General features: G+C 40.6%; 1 protein-coding gene across 2 annotated transcripts in view; it reads left to right on the top strand.

Annotated features, from left to right (window-relative positions):
- The window catches only part of ELMO1 (engulfment and cell motility 1), a 519,605-nt gene that overhangs the window by 225,210 nt on the left and 267,749 nt on the right, over positions 1-26,646 (top strand). The window lies entirely within an intron of this gene.

Below are 26,646 nucleotides of genomic sequence, written 5' to 3'. Positions count from 1 at the left end.
TTGTTTCCATGTTGAGTTTGAGCAGCTGTGGCCCCTGAATTATGGATCCTGGGGACTCTCCTGGGACTCTCATTATTTTTATTTTTATTGAGGTGAACTTCACATAACAAAATTAACCCACTTTAAAGTAAATAATTCATTTAGTATATTACACAGTGGACAGCCGGCCCCTCTATCTAGTTCCAAAAACTCATTATATTTTTTAACCCTTTATTTTGAAAGAATTTTTAATTTAGGGAAAAGTTACAAGCATGCTACAAGGAACTCCTGCATAATCTTCAGCCAGATTCAGTTATAATGTTTACCTTTTTCCACATTTTCTCATTGCTCTGTGGTCCTATTCTCTCTCTCTCTAGATGTACACACACACATTTAAAATATACATACATATGTGTATGTAATATACATATTATAGGTATGATATGTATTCTTTATTAAATATAGGATACACACCTATATTATATATGTGTGTATATATATGTATATGTATGTGTGTGTATACACACACACACACACACACACAAAATGTATATATGTATACATTTTTTCCCCTTGAGCTATCTGAGGACATGTTGGAGACGTTGTTTCTTTCCCACTAAATACTTTAGTATGTATGTTTACATACTAATAAGGGTACATAATACAACTACTAAAATCTGAAGATTTAACATTGGTAAATACTCGAATTTCATCAAATAGCTTTCATACCTTCATTTTTTCCCAATCCAGATCCAACCCACAGTCATACATTGCATTTAGTTCCCATCCTCTTTGCTCTCCCTTAATTTGGAGCAATTCTGCTTTTCTTTCTGTTCCTTGACCTTGACATTTTTTGAAGAGTACTGGCCAGTTGTTTTGTATATTGTCTCTCAATTTGAATTTGCTAATACTTTTTGTGATTAGATTCAAATTCTTAATATATTTTATACATCCCCTATGGAAAAATGAGTCCTGACTTCCAAATGCTAGACTTACAAACATCGTTTTTCATATGACTCTTTCAAAAACCCATTGTTGTGTTTAGTTGGCACTTTTTTTAACCTTACATCGTGAAGATGCCCTAACCCTGTGGGCTCTGGTGGTAGAATTAGATTTACCTTCCCTGGGACAACCGAAAATCTATCGCCATGTGGATTCAGAAGTCATTAAGCAGGAGGTTTATGGCTTCAAGACTGGAAGGCAGTGACTGAGAATCACGTTGTGAGCCCTCTATGTTAAAATCATTGTTCTTTGATATCACGGAGCCAAATGGAGTTTACCGGATGTTCATTCACTTGTCAGATGTTGAATGAGAAAATGACAATTTGCGATATAAATTGTTAAGATAATTAAGTCAGTCTTCTAGGGCATGGCGAAGCGTACTTGAGGCTGCCTGGTGGGCTCCTGCACCCCGTCCGGGGAGGATGGAGCAGTTCATTTCCCTGGCTGTATAATTTCCCTCTGCGGGGCAAAAACATGTTACTACCCCAGGAATAAAAAGCAAATCATCTATGTCAATTTTGATACATGGCTAATTTCTTATGACTATTTTTAATTATTTGTTCAGACCCAGGGAAGTGATTCTGCCTTTCTATTTTTTTTTTATTATGTTATGTTAATCACCATACATTACATCATTAGTTTTTGATGTAGTGTTCCATGATTCATTGTTTGTGCATAACACCCAGTGCTCCATGCAGTACGTGCCCTCTTTAATACCCATCACCAGGCTAACCCATCCCCCCACGCCCCTCCCCTCTAGAACCCTCAGTTTGTTTTTCAGAGTCCATTGTCTCTCATGGTTCGTCTCCCCCTCCGATTTCCCCCCCTTCGTTCTTCCCCTCCTGCTATCTTCTTCTTCTTCTTTTTTTTTTTTTTTAACATATAATGTATTATTTGTTTCAGACATACAGGTCTGCCTTTTTATTCTTATCTCTTTCTTTTATCCAGCCTCTCCCAAATCTTTGCTTTTCCTTTTCCTATCCCGATGTGTTTGATAACTCAGCTTTTCTCAAAAGTATTTTGGCTTTTGTTTTAAAGGATGAAATGAAGAAAAAAAAAAAACTAATGCAGATTAAATTTGGATTATTTTTGGGATGTCTGGGTGGCTCATTCAGTTAAGCATCTGCCTTCGGCTCAGGTCATGATCCCAGGGTCCTGGGATCGAGTCCCACATCAGGTTCTTTGCTCAGCACGGAGCCTGCTTCTCCCTCTGCCCCTCTCCTGACTTGTGCTCTCTCTCTCTGACAAATAAATAAATAAAATCTTTAAAAAAATAAATTTGGATTATTTTTAAGTCACATGGACAAAACTCCCCTGGCTGGTCTGTTCCCACAAAGGAAAATTCCTGTGTTGTTGCCTTTAGCTTTTAAACTTTTAATTTTGAAATAATTTTAGATTAGCAGAAGTGTGGCAACTCTAGTACATGGAGTTACCTAACCCTTCACGGAGCTTCTCCCAACGTTAATGTCTTACATAATCATAGCGTATATATCAAAACTGAAAATTAATGTCGGTATATTAGATATTAACTAAACTACAGAGTTTATTAGGATTTCACCAGTTTTTCCACTAATGTCCTTTCTCTTTCCCAGGATCCCAGAATACATTTAGATGTTGTGTCTTCTTGTCTCTCCATCCTATGGTAACTTCCCAGTTTATATATATATATATATATATACATATATATATATATATATATATAATAAACTTCCTTATTTATAATGGCCTTAACACTTTTTTTCCAAGATCTAGTCAGATATTTTGTAGAATTTTTTTCTCAATTTGGGTTTGAGATTTTCTCATGATAAGGCTGGGATTACGGCTTTCTGGAAAGACTACAACAGAGCTGATGTGCCATTCTCATCACATCATATGGGGGATGCATTTTACCTTTGTTGACTTTTGAAATGTTCTTGTTTTCTTCCTCTGTTTTGCAGTATTAAATATCTTTTTATGGTACTAAAACTTTTTAAAAATGGAATGTTGTGGATCAGTTACTGGATTGTTTGTGCAAAATCTCTAGAACACTTTAAGTGTTCTGTATAACGTGGGCTCTGTCCATGAAAGAAAATCAAATCAGTGTCGCTCCCTCTTTCTCAAATACTTTCAACTCCACCTGAAAAGCATGGGTATGCTGCTTTGTAAAGTGTTTAGAGAGTCATGGACAAAACATACCAAATCTTGAGATTTCTTTTAAGGTGATTTTTAGTGAACTGGGACTCATACATGGGAATAAATCATGCATGAGGAGTAGAAGTGATTGAATGAGTGAGTTCCGTGGCTCTGGACCCCCCACTGAAGCCAAACTTGGACTTTCAGAGAGGGTGTTTGTTTGGCTCACATCTGTGGTTTTTTGTTTCCTTTTTTCAGGATGCTGATTTTAATCCTAATATAAACCTCCCCTTCAAATGTAAAGAATCACATGGGTGTGGCTTTATCTCATGTCCCTCCACTCATGAACGTTCTAGGTCCTAGTTTATAGTGACTATTAAACAGTAAGTCCAAGTGAGAAAGGACCTAAGTAACCCACAGACATCGTCAATGCGTGACCAGCACTAAGTGAAATTGTCACTCTCAAGCTTCCTTTAATTAGTGGCACACTTGAAAAAACTTTTATTGTGATGTCCTCTCGAACATGGAGTGACAGAAATAAAACACATAACAAAAGAAAACAAATAGATACATTTTAAAAATAAAGTTAATCTTCAGAAGGAAGTCCATCCTTGTTTACTTCCTAAGATTTAATTCTAATTATGGCTCCCAGAACACATTCTGAATTATTATGGTGAAGCTTGACTATCACTAATTACCTATGTTTCCAATTGGGAAACCAAAAAAAAAAAAAAAAAAAAAAAAAAAAAATTTAATTAACTCTGAAGTATTAGAACTCTCAGAACAAGCACTGTTTCCATGCTACTTCCCTGTACTTTCTCTCGCAGATGATGCATGTAATTGCTAATATTTCTCGCATGATGCATGAATGTGTTTGGCGGCCATCACCACAGAGTTGAGTTTGATGAGGTGTCGTAAGTCACATATGTTCAGAAGGTTTTCTGATGGGGCAGAGGAAAGAACATCTCAGATCTCCTGCAGCTCACAGTCTCCTGCTAGAACATGCCGTGTTTAGAGGACTGATTATTGAAGTTTCTAATTGGAAAGGTGATCTTTTTAAATTCCTTGAAGCTCTTAATTTCAGTTCCACTGAGAACTCTTCCGCGTTCTGTCTACTTTTTAACATGTGGTGTCTGTGTGCATGAGTGGGTCTGTTTCCCCACTGGAATATACATCTACTCTTCTTCCTTACCATTTTTAATTGCTGTGCCATCTCCAAACTTTCTCATTAAGCTGCGTACTCCACGTTGGTCTATGTCAGTATTGTCTGACATAGATTGTATATTCTAAAAGCTGTGAACTGTTTTTGCCTCTTTCCTTCTTTAATTTTTCTTTCAATTTTTGTTTATTGCATGAACGCTAGCCCAACAGTAATAAGAAAACAAAAGAAAAATAAGTTCTGTGTTCTCATAACAATGAACCAGTTATTTTTGTTCTGTTTCTTTCTAGTTTTCACTCCATATGTAAATGTTGACTTCATTGTAGACCTAAAGGACGGATTCTTTTATATTTTACTTGAAGCATTATATCATAAAGGTTTTTTCATACCCTCCCTTGCCATCATCCTCATGACTGTTTATTTCATTGAGTTAACACATTGCCGTATATTTAGATATTTTCAACTGCTGGACATGAATGTTGAAGTGCTTTTCTATTTATAAACAATATTCTATTGTGTATCTTCGTTCTTAAAGTGTTCGTCTTTCCTTTCCAATTACTTCATTGTGATAGGTCACTAACCAAAGTGCTTGAAGATTTTTGTGGTTCTTAGGCTCTATCAATGCTGTGTTTTCCTTGTGTTTGTTTTTAACACAATGTCATTTATAAGGAGGCACTTTGTCAATGTCTTGGGATGAAGTGATGTTAAGGAAGCCTATTTTGGAAGCAGCCTTCTTCTGTGATATTGTCGTTGGGATTCTGAAAGATGTCTTTTAGTGAAATAGTGAAAGTAAAGCAGCCACTGAGTCTTGGGGAGCTTGTCAAATCATTGGCTTGTGAAAGGCCATTTTGAAACTCATTTGTCTAGCCCACTGTAGTGTATACTGAAATTATTCCTGGTGACTAAAATGATATATTCTTAACAATATTCAAAAACTATTTTAAAACCTGCTTTAGTCTCCTGTATATCATTCAAAATATCATTTGAAAGTTTTCTTTTATGTCTTGCCCAAATCTCAATCTGCTCTGGCAAATCATTTTCCAGAATTACAGTCTGACTTGCAATTAAATGTAGCTACATTCTTCTGCGTGGAGAATAGAGGCAGGTCCTAAAGTCCTTTGTTTTGAGTTGGGCGTGGAGGAGAGTGAAAGCAAAGCATCCCTGTAGGGTTAAGAGATGTGTTTGAAGGTGATCCTGGATACCACTCCCGGGCGGGGTCCTCTTTCTCAACATCTCTTTGATTTCACTTGTCCTAAGGGGAGGACTCACTGTGTATCCTGATGATGTGGTGGGTGACCATTGTTATCCCATTCCAATCAGACACTCTGAAAATCTGCTGAAGAAAAATTTTTTAAAGATTTATTTATTTATTCCAGAGAGAGAGAGAGAGAGCAGGGGGAGGGGCAGAGGCAGAGGGAGAGAGAGAATCTCAAGCAGACTCCCCCGCTGAGCAAGGAGCGCCACATGGGCCTCAATCTCACGACTCTGAGATCATGACATTCAAGATCAAAATCAAGAGTCAGATGCTCAACTGACTGAGCCACCCAGGCATCCCTTTGCTGAACAAATTTAAAGAGCTCTGGGAAGTCACTAATTTGTAGTGGGTGAGATGATGATCATAAATGACAGCTTGCTCTAAAGGCCATATTCAGCACTTGGAAATGATAAACATTTTATTAATCTGCTCATTCTCAAAACCTACTTGACCTTTAGTTCTTTTTTACTTTCCTCTCTGTCCTTTTCTTCTCATTTTTCTCCCTCTTTGTTTCTTTTCTGATGTTTGAAATGCTGGGGGGTTTTCCTCCCTCTTTCCTTTCTTTTTTCCCTTCCACACCTCTTCTTCTATGTCATCCCCGCCCCGCTATTTCATCTTTAGAACTCCCTTCTTTCTTGGCTTCTGCCACTCTTAATCCCTTTCTTGTTCCTTTGGGAAAATAAGCTTTAAATTTTGAGTGTGCTAGGGGAATGTCATTTCATAGTGAGAAACTGCAGGATTCAGGGACTGCATTTGTAGCTTATTGATAAAGAGAGGCTGCAGGAGCTAGTGCTTATGGGGGTGATTTAAGGGTGATGGCTCAGTGTCTCAAATGGACTTGATTATGTTGTGGGACAGCTGGATTCCATTTCAGCCTGATTTTGACCTCTCCTTGCCATGTAATTAACAGTGGGCCAGCCACAGATCATAAAGTGAGTGCAGTTCAACGAGTGATATCATGTACCGGTGCCTGGAGTCTGTCTTACCCACGGGACGCAGTGGGCATGGGGTATGCCTGCATGTCTAGCGGGGAGTGACATTTAAACTGGATTGCCTGATGCTGGGTGATGAGAGCTCTGACATGCATCCCCAGACAGTGGCTCAATGCAGATGGCTGATGAGCTTCGGAGCCACAGGCTGACATGTCCAGGAGCCAAGGGGCAAACTGACACTTTTCTCTTTAGGCACAGCATCTGTGTTGGCTGTTTAGAAATAATCAGAAGACATTTTAATTTGTTTTCCAGCCAAAGCTTGGGGGGGGGGGTGTTGAAATTTTGGTGATTAAACCAGACTTCTAAATAGATTTTCTCTAACCCTGAGCACCTTGAGCAGAGATTCATGTAGTAAAGTGGGTTGGCCTCCCTTGATGAGTGTTGCAGTGAACTCAATCCTTTTCATGGCTGTTGTGTTGTATATTGATTAACAGAAAATGAGCTGACTGCTGGGCACATTCATAGAAAAAAGAAGTGGGGGGTTATTAATCATGGAGTAGATAACTCATTTACTTGAGACACATAAAACAGATGGAGATAGAATAGGAAGGGTACAGGGCAGAAAATTCTCTCTCTCTGTCTGTCTGTCGCACACGCTCACGCCAGTCATGGTTTCATTTACTAATTGAGGAATTTGGCAAGGCAGTTCAGACATATTCAGGCTGAATAGGTAAATATTCTTCCAATAACCACTAAGGTATTATTCAGAACACAAGCCAGTTGACTTTAGTTTCACCAGAAGCTGGGCACATATGGCCAAGTGGTCAGTTTGTGTTATAGGAATTCTGGGAGTCTGAGGGAGCCACCACTATTGTGGTTTATCTTTGTTCAACCTCGTGAAAGCCAACAGAGCAGGTGCCATTTGGGCCGCACTTTGGGGTTTGGATTGGTGGTCCTGAGAGAAGCCCAAAGGAGAAAGAGGGGACCTTTAAAAGGAAAACACATCTGTTCTCTAAATACGGTCCGAGTTTAACAAACTGACATAAAAGAAGACATTCACCTTGGGTTCATGCTTCGTGCCTACCTGTGGAAAGATGCCACCACAGGGAGGGAGATGGACTCCTCATGAGAGAGGATGGGCGACCGGGGCTGTCCTGCCTTCCTGCGGATTCATTTGTTTAATCATCCACTCAGAAACAGCACAGGAGAGGAACTATTCAAGCTTTTGCAATTTAGCTTCACTGGTTACTTCTGAAAACTTTTATTCAAGTGTAATTGACCTATAGTATCCCATTCGTTTCAGATGTACATCATAGTGATTTGATATTTCCGTACATTGCAAAATGATCCCCACGATAAGTCTAGTTACCCTCTGTCACCATATCAAGTTGTGGCAATATTATTGACTATATTCCCTATGCGCTACTTTACATCCCAATGACTTCTTTATTTTGTAACTGGAAGTTTGTGCTTCTTAATCCTGCTCACTTATATTGCCAAACCCCTCCCCGCTCTGGTAACCAGTGTTTTGTTTCTGTATCTATGGGCCTGTTTCTGTTTTGTTTTGTTTGTTTCTTTGCTTTGTTTTTTAGATTCTACATATGAGTGAAATCATATGGCATCTGTCTTTCTCAGTCTGGCTTAATTCACTTAGCATAATACCCTCTAGGTCCAGCCATGTTGATGCAAATGGCAAGATCTCATTCTTTTTTATGGCTGAGTAATATTCCAGTGTGTGTGTGTGTGTGTGTGTGTAATATATGTATATTATATAATAATATATATCACAACTTCTTAATCTTTCATCTGTTGATAGGTTGCTTCTGTGTCTTGGCTATTGTAAATAATACTGCTGTTTACTTTGAAATGAATTCTAAAGACAGTTTTTTCAATATCTCATTCCATTGCTTCCTTCCATCAAAGAGAACTGTCATGAATTGGCCCCTAATGTGATCTCTTTCCTTGGACCTGCAGATGGTGACATGGGGTCCACAGGTGGGGCACAGGAAGAAATGGATGCTGTCACATGCACCCTTATCTGCCAGGTCTGAGAGTAGAGGGATATTCCTGTAGTCACTAGATCGAACTTCAAAAAGTGTATTTCTAGAGTTAAATGAGTTTGCCTTAAATTCTGAGTGGTTGCAGATGATGTAATCCTTTGAGACATTTTATTAGGACGATTAAGTTAAGATACAGGAAATGCTATCTCACATTTCATTGGAATGAAAGATAAGTCTTGTGAAAGTTGTTTATTATAACACAAGGTTGTTGTGCATCTATTTTGCTCAGTTTTCTCATTGTTTCAGGAGCTGTGTTCTTGCTGCACAGTAGAAAATCCAGTCTGCTTGGAGCTTGTTGAGATGAGTAAGGGCCATCTGCCAGTTGTGGGAAATCTGGGGCTCAGTGAAGATAGTGAAAACCTCTGTCTGCTGTATCAAGCATGTGGTACTTAAATGCGTACATGGAACCTATTTAGTTAGCTCCAGCATTGTACCTAAGATGTCAGTTTTCTTTCTCAGCATAGCATATACATGCACTAATTTGATGGTAATTGAGTAGTTGACTTAAGTTCTATTTCTGGGTTGTTGGTGATGTGCCCTCCATCTGAGATGAGTTTTTTTGGCTGCTGTAGACTCTAAAATCCCAATCAAGGCTGTTAGTACCTCCTGATACCAGACTAGCTCCTCAATTTACATAAATGTCACACCAAATCTTACCTTTTCTTAACTTAGCTGATGAAGTCTATGAAAGAATAGGGGGAATGATAGACTGGTTTCGGTGTGTGGTATTTTGGACAGGGCTGTGGGGAGGAAACAAAATGAGGGATGCATTGAAAAGTTTCTTGTAGACTTTCTTATGTAAAAAGAAATACTGAGAAAACATTTCCTAGATATTGAGAGTAAATTTCTTTTCTGAAATACCCTCAGTGGCTCAGAAGAGGATTTCAGTATGAAATGACGTCTTTTTTTTTTTTTTTATAATGAAAGCACAGACAATTCTCTCTCTACCCTCAACCCTTTACAGAATTTCAAAGGAGAGGAGAAATAGAAATGAAGTTGACAAGAGAAGCCATCTAAAATTAAAACTCTCCATATGGAATTGCTTTTTCTTTTCCTCCAGATATTGTACTCACTCTAAGTCCTAGAGACTCCGTTCCATCTTTGAGAATTTTCTTACAAGATGGTCATCGGAGGCTCTGTTAACTCTAGCTTCTCTCATCGTGCACAATCTGTATCTTCTAAGTGGTGAAAATATGTTCTAAATGACAAGTTTTTATTTTAAGAACATCTTTTCTAACTTTACTTATGTATTGAATAGACAGTAGTACAACATTAAAAAGTTACAGAAGGTAAAAAAATTGTAAAAACTGTTCCTTCCATCCCTTTCCTTCATCCTCCCTTTTCCCTTCACCAGAGGCAAATAATACTATGCCCACTTTCTTTGTTTGTTGATTTTTAGTCTTTGGTTTGGCGATGATTGTATCTAGGACCTATGGGGTATAAGTAGCTCTTTATACATCAATTTAAATGTAGTTGGAGAGAGAGTAAGTCCTGGTTCTGGTAATAAACTAATGGATCATATTTAACTACTCACATAAGCTTACCTAGAACTCTTATAGGTAAATCTTGCTGTTCTATCTACATTTATGTGTTCATATTTCACTGTCCAAGATGCCATTGATTAGTAGACACACATTTTATGTACGACTGAAAAAAAGAAAAAAAAACCTAAATAGTTAACTGTTACTCAGTAGTTCCATTATTTTAGAATTTTAGAAAATATTCTATTTATGATGATACACAGGTGATTCAATTAAAAAAGAATCTGAAAAAAGAATTAAAAGCTATTGATGTTGAACTAAACTTCTGCAGTTTGGTAGAGTTAACACACTTCTGCAGTTTGGTAGAGTTAACACACTTCTGATGATCACTGGGCTGGAAATGTATTGAAGGAGGCCTGGTTTGCCCCAGCTTCCTGGGTGTTTGGGGTTAAAAACCTTTCTAGCATTGTCTCAAGGTTTATTCCAGACCCCCATACCCATTCTGCTCGTGTGATGCTGGTGTTTTTAGTATTCACATATGCGCATGCAAAGAAAATCCCTTAGTGACTGTGGTCTGCTGAGAGCAATTCTAAGATGCACTTTTTTTTTTCCATATTTTAACAGTTCTAAGTTTGGGTAGAATTTCACCATCAATGGCATCTTTGAATTGCTGGAAGATGGTAATATTAATTTAAACCCTATTAGTTAAAAACAGAATTTCTCGAGTTTTTGATCTTTCACATGAGAAGTATCTCTAAATTGTGGACTTTTGCAGTGCTCATAAATCAAAATCCTCAGTTGTAAGCGCTAAGCTTCGAGATACTGGAATATCTTAGATTCTTAAGTGTGAACCTGCCCTTCCTTAGTATGGTCACAAATAATGATAACACATTCCTTTTTCAAAATACCTGAGGTGAGCCAATTTGAATATTTAAGTGGCAGGTTAAAAAATCTCCCCTCCCCTGCAATGAGTCCACTATTCGTTTTTACAAACCCGTAAGTCAAATTTAAGGATAATCTTCCAATTAAAAAAGGGAACAACAACAAAAATCTCTGTTTGCAACCCAGCTCGTCGCAGTCATAGCTGTTTCTTCCTTTCTTTGAAATGTGTAGTGTTACAGTCTATAGGCTACTAAGAAAAGTTATTCAAAACTTGGCAATAAGGCAAATTTGCAGAGCAGCATATCCTTTCAATGTGATATTGGAGTAGTCAAAATAGTAATAATAATAATTAATTATAGGCCTGACCAAGGAGTATTTAATCTTCCAGGAGAATCCTTATATTTGACTTGGTTATTTACTGTGGTTAGAGCCCAGACACTGGGCAGTGTTACATTGATGTGTAGATTTTTAGCTGGTGGAGCTGTCCAGTAGGAAAGCTTACCCCAAATGTTGAAATGCTCTGTAGGACATTAAGCAGTTTTGCAGGTAACCTAGCAATCTTACACTAAAATTCTTTTTGAAAATGCTGCAGAATCTTCCCCCCTCAAAGCTCTTTGAACCAGCTTTACCATCCTGCTGCTTTCTTCATTACTGAGCTAAAGAAATCTTGACACCTGGTTAGTCTATATTTTTATAAGAGTCCGGTTTTTATTTTATTTTTTTAAAGATTTTATTTATTTATTTGAGACAGAGAGAATGAGATACAGAGAGCATGAGAGGGAGGAGGGTCAGAGGGAGAAGCAGACTCCCTGCCGAGCAGGGAGCCCGATGCGGGACTCGATCCCGGGACTCCAGGATCATGACCTGAGCCGAAGGCAGTCGCTTAACCAACTGAGCCACCCAGGCGCCCAAGAGTCCTGTTTTTAATTTTCTGAAAATTTTACTTTGTCAAGGTTTAAATCTCTCGGGTGAAACAGAGTTATTACTGGTTACCATGATGTAAATTTGTAGATTGGCAAGTGCGCTCTGTATGTGGTGCACAATAACCTGAGAGCATGGTAATACACGTTTACCAGGTTCAAAAGTAGGTTGCCGAGGCTGTCGTAAGTTAGCCTTCATCCAGTGGTTCCGATGTGAGTAGCAAATGATTCTATTTGTGTGGATGAAAAAGTTTCAGGAGCCAGAGCTGGGCTTGTGTGAGGAATTGTGGGATTCCAGCCAGAGCCGGAATTGTATAGAGAATCGTGAGCGCCTTTCCAGGAGAGCAGCCTAGGGGTATGAGAGTGCCCACGGAGACAGATGCTGGTGTTCACTCCTTCAGCACCAGGAGCGGGGGTATCTAAGCTCTCATCTGTGTGCGGAGTGGTTCCCTGGAATTACCACCCTTGTCCTTCAGGGAATACCAGACATTAAATTCACTTAGTTCAGGTGCCCCTCCAACCCCCCTGCCAATTATTCTTTTATTATCTCTCTCCTTCCTCCATCAGTCCCATTTTTCACCATCTCTCCCTTCTATCTGCCTCCCTATCCATTAACAGATGTTCCCTGTATTGGAATGGGGTGGATGATGACCTCATGTTTAAATAACTGGATATATATTTATTTGATTATTTCAGGGCTTTCTAGAATGCCTTAGTGGCAGCCTTCACGGTGAATGCCAGTCAGTGAGACACATACAAATCAGGGAAGAGAAATTTCCTATGTATTGTAGCAGTGCATGGATTACCTTGTTTGGTAGCCCTAAGCTGTTTTGAAGTGGCAGAATACTCAAAGTACAATGCTGCATTACCTTATATAACTTAGCACCTGGAAGTCAGGTAAAATGTTGCTGAATGTACAAATGAGTGAAAAATGAGAAAAGCTATTGAATCTGCCTTGCCAGAAGCCCTTATAAATAGAACAAGTCACCATCCAGTGGGAGACTGAAAATTCCCATGCTTGAATGCAGGAAGATGGAGAAGGTCAAATATTCTCCAGGATCTTTTGGGGACTTATTATTCTTTAGTTAGTTGATGTCTTATCCTGGGGTGGGGAGATGGTTCAGCAGTGTCGGGAAGGAGGCCTCTTTAGCACGATGTTGGTGAGATCCAGAACTAAGTGTGGGCTGAGGGTAGCCCAGGGAATCAGAACTGTGGAACCAGTGAGAAAGCCAGACTTCAAATTAGTGATGGCTGAAGCCTAAAACTCAAGGTCAGTTGATATCCTGAGGGCAACCAGGCCTAGAATATAGACTAGGATTTCCCCAACTTAGAGCTCTGACAGAATATGGCGGAGGACAGGGACGCTGCTCTTGATGGAAGGTGAGTAACTCCCAGCTACCATTTCCCTGGGGCTTACCTGGTGCTAGGCTCTGTTCAAGGTGCTTTCTCTATGTTATCTCATTGCAGCTTCTCACCAGGCCAATGAGAGAGGGGATACCTGTACAGTCATAGGTGAAGAAGTGGGTTTTAGGAAGGTGGCATTTCTTTTCTAAGAACATTAGCTAATATTGACGGTTGCATGGGACTTAATGCTCCAAGCCTGGGCTGCTTATCCCCATATTGTGCTGCCACTGGCCTTGGCTTGTATTGCCCTGTGGGGTTGGTTGGCCAGGCTCTTTCCTGACGAAGTCCTATCAGGCTTGAAGGACTAGAGTCTTTCCCACCTGTGCAGAGCCAGGCGGGGTGGAGCATCTGGAGGCCATTTATAGGCCCCACGAGCATGGTGGGCACAAGACCCAAGTACTCTTTCTCCCAGCACTCTACTCCCGGGCTGGGCTTTTCTGGGATCTTTTGGGGCGAGGGGCAGCTGTACTTTCTTTGAGCTCTTCCTTGATTTTTTTCCCTGCCCACCCCCTACACACAGGGCCTCTGAGGGAGGTATACTACCTCTCCCAGCTTTACGGATGAAGAATGAGCACTTTGTGAATGAGCAGACCCATCCTGCCCCCTCTGCATGTTGTCTGCCACGTGAGAAGTCAGCAAAACTCCTTCACATCAGGATGCTGAAGGAAAAAAATGATCCTTGACTAGGAAATGGGGAATAGGAGAGGAAATCATGCTCTTTTGGAGACAAGGGAGGAGTTTATAGAAATGTGTTCAGAATGGTTTTACAGAAACTGCCCCTATCCACACTGAGTCGGTTCAAGAAAGATTCATTTGTGGAGGGTTGAAATGTTCCTATTAATATTCCTTATCTAAGAGAAACAGAGGAGTCTACTGAATTTCACAAAAAGGTAATATGAAACCTGATCTCTGAGGGTCTTCTTTAATATTTTGCTTCCTCCTTTGTTGTGGAGAATATCTTTCCGTCCTTTACATGCCAACCTACAGCACAGGGAAAAGATAACATAATCAGTATGAAAGTAGTAGCAAAAGAAAGTACCCATTTGCATTTCTGGCAATAACTACTTTTGATCTTACATCGTATTAGTCTATAATATTTAAGGTGCAAAATCCCGAAGTTATTAACCTACTTTAGTTTGCTGAAGTCAAATAAGATTAATAAAATATAGACTTTCTAAATTTAAATTTTAATTATGGAATATTTTAATCAGAGAAAAATAACAGAATCTGAAAGGCGTTCGTGTATGTACGCACCACTCAGATTTAACAGTGACTAATATGTTGCTATATTTTCTTCAAACACCTTTATTTTCGGAGGAGGACTATTAAGAAAACAAGACATCACAGGCTCACTTGACATCCAACCCTCTTCCCGTCTGTCCCCTCTCCATCCCTCCTTGGTTCCGTCATGGTGCAGATGTATATTGTTTCCCTGTGCATTTTTTGTATTTCGAGAAACTGGTTGTGGAAATTTCGAGTGAAGTTTACTTTGCAAACACATTTTGTGATAATATGATCAGTGTATATTTTTGAAGTTACTTTCCTGGGAGATATAATTATTAAAGCACCCAGTTATTAGAGGAGGTTGAAGTTCATAAAATAACTACCAAAAAATAAGTTAGACTTTAAGGAGTCTGTTCCAGTTTCTCTTGCCCTCAACCCTCTGAGAGCCTTACGGATCATTCCGTGTGTGTGTGTGTGTGTGTGTGTGTGTGTTGGGGGGGGCTTCTGGACGAGGTTCCTAGAGCACATGAGTTCCACAAGGACAAGGACAAACAAGAGCCTTTTTTTTTTTTTTTTAAAAAAAAACAGTAGTTTTTAATTCCATCTAATCTGTTTGCTAAGGTTAGGGGCAACTTGGTATTCACATGCTATTTACCTAACATTTCCAATAGTTCTCATCCTCTTTCAGAGTTTATTGCCTCTGGTTGGTAGTGGGCTCAAATTCTGATTTTTCAGATCCTCATTCTCAGGAATGAGAAAGTCATGATCACTCTGTCTGCAGATGGGCAGATTTATATGGGTGAAACCAAACCAAAGGATTGCCTGCATTTCTATTGGCTGTGATGAGTGGCACCCAGGAGGGGAGCTAATTCCTCCTTGGTATTGGCTGATTTCATAGTGGAGGGGCGTGCATCACAAGATGGATGCACTTTTAAAACTTTATTTAAAAAAGTAATTTCAGTACTGATTTTCAAACCAGATCTGTGGCACACCCTCTGGTCTTTTTATCCTCAGCTCCAGCTGATTCCCTTTGGAGTTGCTTCCTATTTATTCTCTAGAAAGCATCTCCTTTCAATAACTTCCGCTGGGGGTGAGTACATCTATTTAGCTCAATTGTTATTAGGTTGAACCATGTGAAATTCCATTTCCGTAGGTCAAAAATGGTTGGATGTCAGTAGTTTTAGTGGTTCAACACAATCGGTTTGGGGAACCCTAAACATTTACAGGTCAGAGGACTTTCGAGCTGATGAGTCCCATCAAGATCATATAGTTGTCCAGCTGCCGCCATTTACAAGCGATCACCTTGGCGCTGGCCCGGGATTGCCCAGTTGTCCCCTGACAAACTGTGAGGTGTGGTGTAGACTGTCAGGCTCTAGGAGGTGCTGGCTTAAAAGGCTCAGGATAAATGAGGGGGGGGGTCCTTTGGGCCCAGAGGACTGTACCCACATGGCAGGGCAGGCAAATTGAGCAAACTCCCTGAAATGGCTCAAGTTCATGAGGCCTAAAGGACCTGAGTTTGCCTCAGGGTCTGAGAACTTGGATCAGACAGGACCTGTTCTGGGCTTCTTCCATCTGAATGGAACACTTCTCATCCCACAGTGTCTGAAATGCTGTCTGTAGGATTCAGGCCATACACCTGCCTACACAGGACTCACCTGGGCAGAGGGCAGGTGGAGAAGAGCCTTTCTGCCCCAGTGCGTCCCTTTGGCATAGCTGGATACCAACCTACAGGGAAGGCTTCAGCATAGGGTTCAGAACAGGGTCCTGGATAAGAATTCAAACTGTTTCTCACGTTCTTCTGCGTAATGATCTCTGTTCCTTTTTGCTAGAGAACGATGGACACACCTCTAATCTAAGTAAAAAATCAATAGAGAAAATTAGAAAGATGTGTGGACATGTAGAAAAAAAATCTCCCACCTTCCTACCACCATAAATAATTACTATTAATACTTAGGTAGATTTCTTTCCAGTTTTTAAAAACATTTAAAAAAATTCCTAGTTACATGCTAAGTCTATATCTTGATACTGCTAATACATATATACTGTATGTGATAAGAATATATAGAGTACTCTAGATAAAATACACATTGCCAAGGAATACATACTACTATAGAAATTCTACACAGACTACAACATACATTTTATATTCCTATCTTTTTCACTTATGGTAACTAAGTACTCTATGAACACAATTTTTAAAGGCTGTGTAATATTCCATCAAGTGATTTTTTTTTTTTCCTCCCATTGTGTAGTTACCCATTTCTCTTTTTAGAATACTGCTTAAGAACATGAATTCTGGACTGTTGGGTTCAAATCCCAACAAAATGGTTGTGTGAACATGGCAAGATACTTAAGCTCACTATGCCTCTGTTTCTTCATCTTTAAAAGAGGCATAAGAATTCTATTTATTCTGTTGTGGAAAAGAGACCATAGTCTTCAGATTTATTTATTTTTATTTTCTTTGTTTCTTTTAAATTTTTTTTTCATAGTCTACAAATTTAAAAGCCAGACTTTGCCATTTACAAGAGCTGCATTGACAGGAAGAAGGAGGAGAACACTTACTAGCCACAATCCAGGTTCCTAACATAGCAAGTTGCAAGCAGGCTTCTACACCCGAATATATCAAAGGCCTGCTGCAAGGTTTGCCTTTAGTCAGGATGGGAACAGGGGCCCAAAGACACTAGGGTGGGGCATGGAGTCAGGAGCTAAAGGTATTGAAAACATTTGGTTCAACATAACAGAATTTGTCCTTGGCAATCTTTAAAATAATCATAATATTTACACAGCAGAGTGAAGCATTGAATATTTACAAAGGGGTCATGGTATTGTACAGGGAGCAGAACATTAGCATTTATTTGTTAGTTGAGCTTTTTAACTTCTGTGAAGGAAGGACTGATTTTCTTTTCTTTTTTTTTTTTGAAGATTTTATTTATTTGACAGAGACAGACACAGTGAGAGAGGGAACACAAGCAGGGGGAGTGGGAGAGGGAGAAGCAGGCTTCCTGCGGAGCAGGGAGCCCGATGCGGGGCTCGATCCCAGGGCCCTGGGACCATGACCTGAGCCGAAGGCAGATGCACTGATTTTCTTAACTCAAAGGGTCGCTGTGAGGACAGAATGCATCAAATAGGGGAAGGCAATCTCTTCTTGTAAAGGGCCAGGTAATAAATATTTTAGGCTTTGCAGGCCATATGCGAAAGCAGCCACAGAATATGTAAATAAATGAGCATGGCTGTGTTCCAATAAAGATTGCTTTATGCATTGAAATTTGAATTTCATGTAATTTTCACATGTCATAGATTATTATTCCTCTTTTGATAAAAAAAAAAGATTTAAAAATGTAAAACTTTCCTTCCAACTCACAACTGTGCATAAGTAAGTGGTGGACCCCATCTGGCCCCTGGCTGTAGGAACCTCTGGCTCAGAATAGCCCTCGGCACCCGTTAAGTGCTGTGTGTGCGCGTGGGCTCCCACAGTCAGAGCCGTTACCACGTCACTGTCTCTACCCTAGGGCCATGCAGTGCCAGTCCTGGAGGAGGCCAGGGTGGCCGCACGCAGGCCCCTGCATCCCTTTGACCTCCTGGGAATCTGTCCGTAGCAGCCACAGCTTCATCAGCTCTTGGCTTCATCGTGGCAAAGCGCTCCTTTCCAAAGGCTGCTTGGTGAGCTGTGCTGGAATCCGGGGACCGGGCTTCCTGACCCATGAGCTAGGCCTGCTCAGGAGCGAAGGTAGCGCGCGTTCTGTGTCCTCTGGCCTACCTTTACCCTGTGCTCTTGCTGGGCATGGGTGACGAAGAAAGACAGAGACACCTGCCGTGCATGGCCGCGGCTAGATCATGTCCTGTTCCAAGTAACAAGGGAGGGGAGAAAAGGGGCTTCTGAACAAGGTGCTAGAGACCCGAGCTGGAAGTGAAGGGAAGAACCAGTGGGGAGTCACTCTAGCATGAGCCACGGCGCTTGGATGGTGCAGAATCCTGGGTGTGCTCAGCTCCGTAGAGAAATTGCAGATATCTTTATAAACTTTGACAGCATTATTTCATTATTCATGAAGGCTTTTTTTTTTTTAAACCATAACCAGCTTCATTTTAAAGGAAATTTATTCTCAAGGCATTTTTTAATTGAGTTTTTATGGTAATTCTTTGTGTTGACTGTTGAATCAACATTCCAAATAAACTATTCACATTTATCCTTTTATTCAGTAAGTCTCAACTCTGCCTGTTCAATAATGGAGTGAGAGGAAACCCAGAATTTTCTGAATTGTATACATGGCAATTGCATGGCCTTTTTGGACCTCTTAAGAGTAATTTTTATAAAGGACATTATTTTTTAACTAAGGAAATTTGCCTTAAATCCAGAATTTTTGGTGTGATCTACCATTGTGTGCCCACGTAGAGTTATTTATGAGTGTGCGTGTGTATGAGTGTGTGTGTGTGAGCACATGTGTGCTTCAAAGTGGTATTGTGAAGACTTTTGATAACTCTGGAGACGTAAGTTTTTTGAAGGCAATTACTATTTTATTTATTTATTATTATTTTAAATGCCTCTGAAAAATTATTTTATTTTAATTCCAGTATAGTGAACATACAGTGTTATATTAGTTTCAGGTGTATAATATAGTGATTTAAATACTGTTTCATGTTTGGATGAAACTGATCATGTCAGGCCCCATGGGCCTCGTGTAGGAATAGAGAGCCAACCTTATTTGATGAGAGGAGGAATGAACCAGTGACTATGAGGCATCAAAAGGTCATTGGCACCAATCCTCTGCCCTTTTGTTGTCTCCTTGGCACTCCCATACATCCAGTCCTTGTCTCAGTATTTCTTTTCTTTTTTTTTAAGATTTTATTTATTTACTTGAGAGCGAGAGAGCAAGCGAGAGAGCACGAGCGGGGGGAGCAGCAGAGGGAGAGGGAGAAGCAGACTCCCCGCTGAACAGGGAGCCTGACGCGGACTCGATTCCAGGACCTGAGCTGAAGGCAGACGCTTAACTGACTGAGCCACCTAGGCGCCCCCTGTCTCAGAATTTCTAAGGACAGGAACTTCTCAGTTAATTCTATTTTTCTTTTAGCTGCACAGAATAACATTCATCCTTCAGATGCCTGCAGGCAGTAGGAGTAGTTCAACTCACAACGCCCATCCCGCCTCGAACACCACACCACACAACCCTTTCTTTTCTCCCTGGGCCAAATAACTAAATTAGTTTTTTTCCCCCAACTTTTCTGTTATGCCTTCTGTTCAGACATTTCTGCCTCTTTCTGGCCGCACTTGTGTGCATGATTTCCTGCTGGCTCGCTGTGTGTGTGCTGGAACTGTGTACTGTGTCCAGATGGGGCCTGACTTGGGACCAGTCTGTGGAACCTCCTTTGTTCTTCTTGTTGTGCTCCTCTTAATGAAACCCAGCATGTGAGAGGCTTCTGACTGCCACGTAAAATGGACTCTTCTTGGACTTACTGTCAACTCTGACTCCTAGTTCTTGATGCTATCAACGGTCTTGAACTCTCCTAGGTTTCAGAACAGTTCCAGGGAGGGGGTTCCTTTAGTGACAGTAGGTGGTTGCAGATGGTCCTAGAGCTCAGTTAAGCCAGAGGTAGTATCCAAATGATGAGTGTGGACTTGCCAAACCAGGGGAAGCAGCCAGGTTGAAGGGCAGGAGGTAGCAGGTGGGGGAATGGAATGACAGAGGCCAGCAGAGGTATTAGAGAGGCCAGGCAGGGAGAAGAGCAGGTGGTGCTGAAAAGGAGGTACAGTGGGCAACCGAGGTGGCTGAGAATCTGCTGTCCTGTACCCTTAGCATCTTACCGGGTGTTTCTTTCATGCAGATCTTTTGTATTTTTACCTAAAAGAATAAAATTTTAATGATGAGGAGCTGGGCTCTGATGAATTATTCATAAGCCAGATTTCCCTTATTCTCTAGATGTGTGTTTGAATTTAAAAAAAAATTTTTACAGGACTTTACATTTTTGTGATTAAACTTCTTGCTAATGTGGCCCATCTTCTTTTTCTCCAAAGACCTTTTGAACCTAAATAGGAAAAAAAAAAACCACTATAGAATTCAAGTGGTGACTCTGCCACTTACTAGCCATGATTTTGCACAAGTGCCTGGGTCAGAACTCTCAGCTGTAGGAAGAAATGAATAACATTTATCTCATTCATAATACTCCCCTCATTGGGTAATCAGGAAGATTAAATGAAATCCCACATTTAAGTGCCTGGCATGATGCCCACCAGGACCAGTCCCAGCTGTTCACAGATTTTTTTTTTCTGCTTCTCAGCATATTCGCCATCTTGCCCATTTGTAGGGCAGATTTGAGAGGGTGCCTTCTCTGTATTCATCCAAACTGTTGATTTTTATTGAATTTAATGGAGAGAGACCAGGGCCAGAATCCAAAGATTTTTAGAAGCTGCTTCTAGGACTCTTTGGAACATTGGTCTATGTTGGGGACCACAAAGTCGGATGCTATCGAGAGCCTCCTTATATAAATGTGCAAAGTAGCCAATGACAGAGGGTGGGGCCTGCATGTCCCACCTAGAGCAGCCTTCTTCTTCTTCTTCTTTTTTTTTTTTTTGAGTAACAGATGATTATCAACGTAGTTTTGTGTTTTGTACATATTTAGTTAAACATCGATTGCATGAGATTTTGATGTTTCTTTTTCACACAGTTCTTTTCTTTTTCATTTCAAGTCCCAACCTAGACCCTGTGGAAATCTGACCCTAATTCAAACAGTTCTTTTTTAAAATCTTATTTTATTTAAATTCAATTAATTAATATTTGGTGTATTATTAGTTTCAGAGATAGAGGTCAGAGATTCATCAGTTACGTGTAACACCCAGTGCTCATCACATCATGTGCCATCCTTAATGCCCATCACCCGCTTACCCCCTCCCCCCACTCCCTTCTCTCCTGCAACTCTCAGTTTCTTTCCTATAGTTAAGAGTCTCTTATGGTTTGCCTCCCTCTCTGAATTCCTCTTGTTTTATTTTTCCCTCCCTTCCCTTATGATCCTCCGTTTTGTTTCTTAAATTCTATATGAGTGAAATCATATAATTGTCTTTCTCTGACTTACTTTGCTTAGCGTAATATCCTCTAGTTCCATCCATGTTGTTGCAAATGGTAAGATTTCATTTTTTTAATGGCTGAGTAATATCCCATTGTGTGTACAATGTGTTAATGTAAAGCCCTATAAAAAATGTACACACACACACACACACGCACCCCCCACATCTTCTTTATCCATTCATCTTTCGATGGATATCTGAACGAGCAGGCATTCCAATAAAAGTCACTGCCTAACCAAACCCTTGTTACAGGGAGTCAAGGTTCCAGCTCCATTAGCTGGTGGATGTAAGTCCCTAACACACTCTTGCATTCGGTTACGGTGGAGGGCAGTGGCTTTCAAAGTATGGCCCAGCAGCCATCAGTAGCACCTGGGAACTTATATGAATGCAAATTCTTGGGCCTCACCCCAGACCTACTGAATCAGAACCAGGGTGTGGAAGGGGCAGCAATCTCTTGGGCCGGAGCCTCTAGGACATTCCGACCACTCTCAGATTTGAGACCCACTGATTTAGGAACATGTTCTCAACTGTAGCTGGACATTGGATCATCTGCGGAGCTTTAAAAATCCAGTTACTTGGTTCCCACCCACAGTTTCTCATTGAACTGATTTGGGGTACAGCCTGGACATCAGGATTTTTCAAAGCTCCCCAGGGGATTTTCAGGTGCATCCTAGGTTGATAACTGCACTTCTAGGGAGCCTGTTGAAATGCCCACGTACTCCATTCTCCTGGGTGGGAGGTGAGGAGTGGGACGCATGTGTAGTGTGACAGAGCTCCCAAGTGATCTACTGTACCAATCAAACCCTGCCTCCCCTTGGAGAACATGACCTTAAACTACCAGCCTCACCAAATATCCTTGAGAGGGCTTTTCGTGGACTGAATATTCACTCAATGTGATTTGTTTTAAAGGTTGCTTTTAATGCTATATTTGTTCAGCAAATGTAGACGCTCATATAGCACAAATATTAACTCCTAAATTCTCAAAGGCTTTCCCCACCATATGCCATCTGGCAAGCATTATTGTAATCATCTCTTTATTATCCACACTAATGAAGGACTAGCATGGTATTGGTAATTGAAAAACACAGATCATTTAAAAATCATTCAGGCTAGTGCTGGCCCTGCTTCCCCAACCAGGAAGCATTCAGGAGTAGAAAATATTGACTGATGACAGTTTCCTACCTTCCCTGCGGAGGTACTAATACATCTTATTTTAGTCAGAAATGTGCGCGATAGAAGAAGCGAGAGGCTTCTAAATTATAATTGCTTTTTTTCTGAAAAAAGGAGTCTGTTTTCTCGATGAGAAGCCAAAAGCACAAAGCAGATAAACAGTGAATATATTTAAAATGCATTTGTACGTTGGAACCAGTGGATTCACAGTGTGCTTTAGTGGAAGTTGCATGGGATTTGAGGAATCAGTGGGTCTGGATCCTAGACCTTATTCTGCTAATTGCTTGCGTTATTTGAAATGAGCCATTTCAGCCACCACTGGGCCTCCAAGTGTGGTCCCCATCCAGCACCATCAACATCACTGGGGAATTGGTTAGAGATTCAAATTCTCAGACCCATTACAACCCTTCGGAATCAGAGACTATGGGGTGAGACCAGGACTTGGTGCCCTCTAGGAGATTTGAATGGCTGCTCAAGTTCTATCATCACCGTTCTCTACCAAGGTGCAGTTTTCTCATCTATAAAATAAGGCTATCAGTAGATAATGTCTGAAGGCCATCCCAGCTCTTCAGTGGCCTTGATGTATGGCCTGAAACGGGTTGGAAGATTCTCTGTCTTGGGCCTTGAACCTCTCCTTGGATGTGTGATTGAAATAACTCAGCTAAAAAGCTAGCATGTGGGTAACAGAAGAGAAACAGATCTCTGGGAGCTCTATACCCAAACACCTCCTAGAATGTTCACTATAAAATAAATTGTGCTTTCTTGAACTGCTTGGTACCATTTTCCCAAAATGAAAAACCCCGGTGCTTTGGAAGGGGAGGCAGACACTACCCCCTTCTCTGGGGGCTGAGAGCTGTCTGTTGTGATTCACGGAGCAGCGCTTCTACAGGAACTAACAAATGGCGTCTCAGAAGGATGTACAGGGGTACACAGGCTTTGCAGTAAAACAAGGGGAAATTTCAAGCTATTTATCAAAGCTTTTGCAGCTTCCATTTCAAGACAGGTGGAAAGAAATAACATGGAACAAGAAAAGAAAATAAATCTGTATCCAGAGCATCTCATAAATAAGAAAGGAGTGGGGAAGCTGTTGGCCTTGCTGGATTCTCAGAGTATTTTTGTCACAGTATAGAAAGCTTTCAAATGTTTTGGCATGTAATTCATATACTTTTTTTCATTATCAAAATCTGTGGTTATAAAATCATTTCACTGGCTATTAAAATCAAAAGAGAAAAAGGAAACAAGCATTTCAAGGAGAGGGAGACTGGGAAAATGATACCTGAAGTTAAAAGAGAGGGAGAAGAAGAGCGAGAGAGCAAGAGAGCGGTGGTTCACCCACAAATACAAAATAATTTTTTTTTTCATCTAAAATGCAGTGATGCTTTATAATTTAGGACAAGTCATAGGAAATCAAAGGGAATTTTCTAATTGGCTTTTGTTTAGTAAGAGCCTATTTGCTGGAAACAATAGGGCATGGTTTATTGAACATGAGAGAGACTTTGGTCTGTTACGTCTGGGAGGGATGGCGAAATTTTAACTTGTATTTAAAAGGATGGATCACAGGCCCACTTTGCCGGAGCGAATGATGTTGGTTGCGCAGAACCACAGCCGGCGAGGACCTGCGTTGGTCCTCTTTGTGAAATTCCCATCAGTGTCCAGTTGACCAACGACTTGCCACTAAAATCCTGGTTAAAAGCCCATGCTCTGAGTTCAGATTCTGGCTGTACCGCACGCTGGCTCTGCAACTGTGGGCAAGCTCCCCACATACTCAGCCTGGTTCCTTGTCTTTCAGAGCAAGATAATAATAGAACCTACGTTGTGGGAGTTTTATGAGGACGAAGGGTGAGCCTGTGCAAGGTACTTTACATCATGCCTGACGCGTAGTAGGCATTATTGTATTGGGAATACTTGCCAAATAGCTCTGTCTCTTTAAGAGACTCCTAAAAATAAACTACATGATTTCTTAACTGTACAACCTTCTGAGAGCACTATTTGATACCCTCCATGTGTGCCTAAGGAGGGGTGTGATTGGTAGGAGGCTCCGCGTGGATCCTGGGAGCACAACGGACACAAGACAAATGACCCTTGAGCCGTGGGGGCTTGCTGCCTGGTCAGCTTCCCTGACATAGCTCTGCGGGGTTATTCAAACTGGATTCGGAGGAACTAATTTTTGTCATTTGACTTCCTTTTTGTGTGTCTATTTTGGGAATGGACTCAGACCAACGCTAGATATAGGTGTGAAGTAAATGTCATGTTTTTCTCGTTTACATTTGACACACTCTTCTTTGTTGGCTGGGCCATGTTCATAGCAGCTAATATTGATTAGCCTATATTTTTCTCAAGTACACTTTTCTCAGGCTATGTGAAGTCTGAACGCTAACAGTAGCAAAATAAATGCATTCGACTTATAAGCCAGGGGGAGGGAACAAAGTAGGAACAAAAGCATGCCGAGACATATTGTCCAAACAAGACATTGCCTGCTCTGCCAAATCCAAGCTGTGAGGCCCTGGGCGAGCTTCTTGTCTCATCTGAGTGGCAGTTTCCCATCTGTAAAAGTGGGGATAATAGTAATAATGCCCAGCGCCTAGTTATTATTAGAGAATACATGTAAAACACCAGCTAGTGCTGGCCCTCAGCAAGTACTCAGCAAATACCAACTTTTAACATGTTACTTTAAAATGTTAAAATCTAACATATCAAAGTCAAAATAATAAATTTATGTATAATGGAGGAATTCCACTCTTTTCTTCTAAAGAACTAAAGCTGTCATAAAACCTTTCATTATGAGTTACTTTTTAGACAGAATCTCTGGTCATTTCTTTCCAGCCTTTTGATCCCCTTGTTATTGAATACAAGCCTGACGCTCTTCCTCCAGTGGGTATCAGATGAAGGCTGAACCCCACTGCATTTGATCTGCCCAGTGATTTTCATTTTTGTTACAATTATATTTATTTTAGGAGATGTATCTTTCTTATCATAAGTGGTAGTATTTTGGTATTTTAAAATCTTTCCAACATCTTTTTTTTTTTTAAGGTTTTATTTATTTGAGAGAGAGAGCACAAGCAGTGGGAGAAACAGGCTCCCTGCTAAGCAGGGAGCCCTACATGGGGCTCAATCCCAGGACCCCAGGGTCATGACCCGAGCCAAAGGCAGATGCTTAACTGACTGAGCCACCCAGGTGCCCCAAATCTTTCCAACATCTTAAATTAATCAGAATAAAATGCTAAAATAAAATATTGATATCACTGCACTGACCCAACTTGCTATAGAGATATGGACAGAGATGCTCTCGAAACTGTGAAACGGGCCAGTAGTCCTATAATTTTACGTCCTTTATTAGCTCATAATTTTTTTTTTCAAAGCAGAATGGAAAAGACAGTTTAAATGTACTCTTCAATAATGTAGAAAAGTGTCGGTTGTTTGAACCTTGAACAAGTGAACAAGAAGGTCTTCCTGTACTTGAATTAGAAAAAATTGCAGTGAACCAAAATTTCCCTGGCAAATCAGAGATTCAAGCTGTTAAGACATATTCAGGAACAAAACAAAAATAATGTAGTTGCATACAAATTAGCTGGGTTATGAAGTAAAAGCAGTTTTCTTTATTATCTCTTTAACATTTCTTTTTCATCTCAACACCAAAAAAAAAAAAAATGACTTCCTTAAATCATTTACCATTTAGATCTGAATTTTGGGGACAAATCTTGGTGATCGTTTTCAACGATTAATGGTGGAGAGTGTTTGCAGCTCTGAGCAGTAGTCTTGTGGTGTTTGCTGAGTGATCTTGAGCATTTGGAGAATTTGCTGGGCATATTTGTAGCTATTATTTTGTCTCTGTGGCTCTTGGCACAGTGTGTAGTGACCCCAAAGCCAGAAAGCTGCCTGACAGCAAGCTGGTGTCAGGACCGTGTAGACACCTGAATTTTATCAAGTGTCTATGCTCAGAGGCCTGCAGATGGTGTAAGCCTGGACAGGTCGCGACGTCCATGGGCGGGTGTGGCTGTACTCAGCCCTGACA

The sequence above is a fragment of the Neomonachus schauinslandi genome, chromosome 12 (assembly GCF_002201575.2).
Source record: "Neomonachus schauinslandi chromosome 12, ASM220157v2, whole genome shotgun sequence".
NCBI lineage: Eukaryota > Metazoa > Chordata > Mammalia > Carnivora > Phocidae > Neomonachus > Neomonachus schauinslandi.
This window is presented reverse-complemented; position numbering and strand designations above follow the sequence as displayed.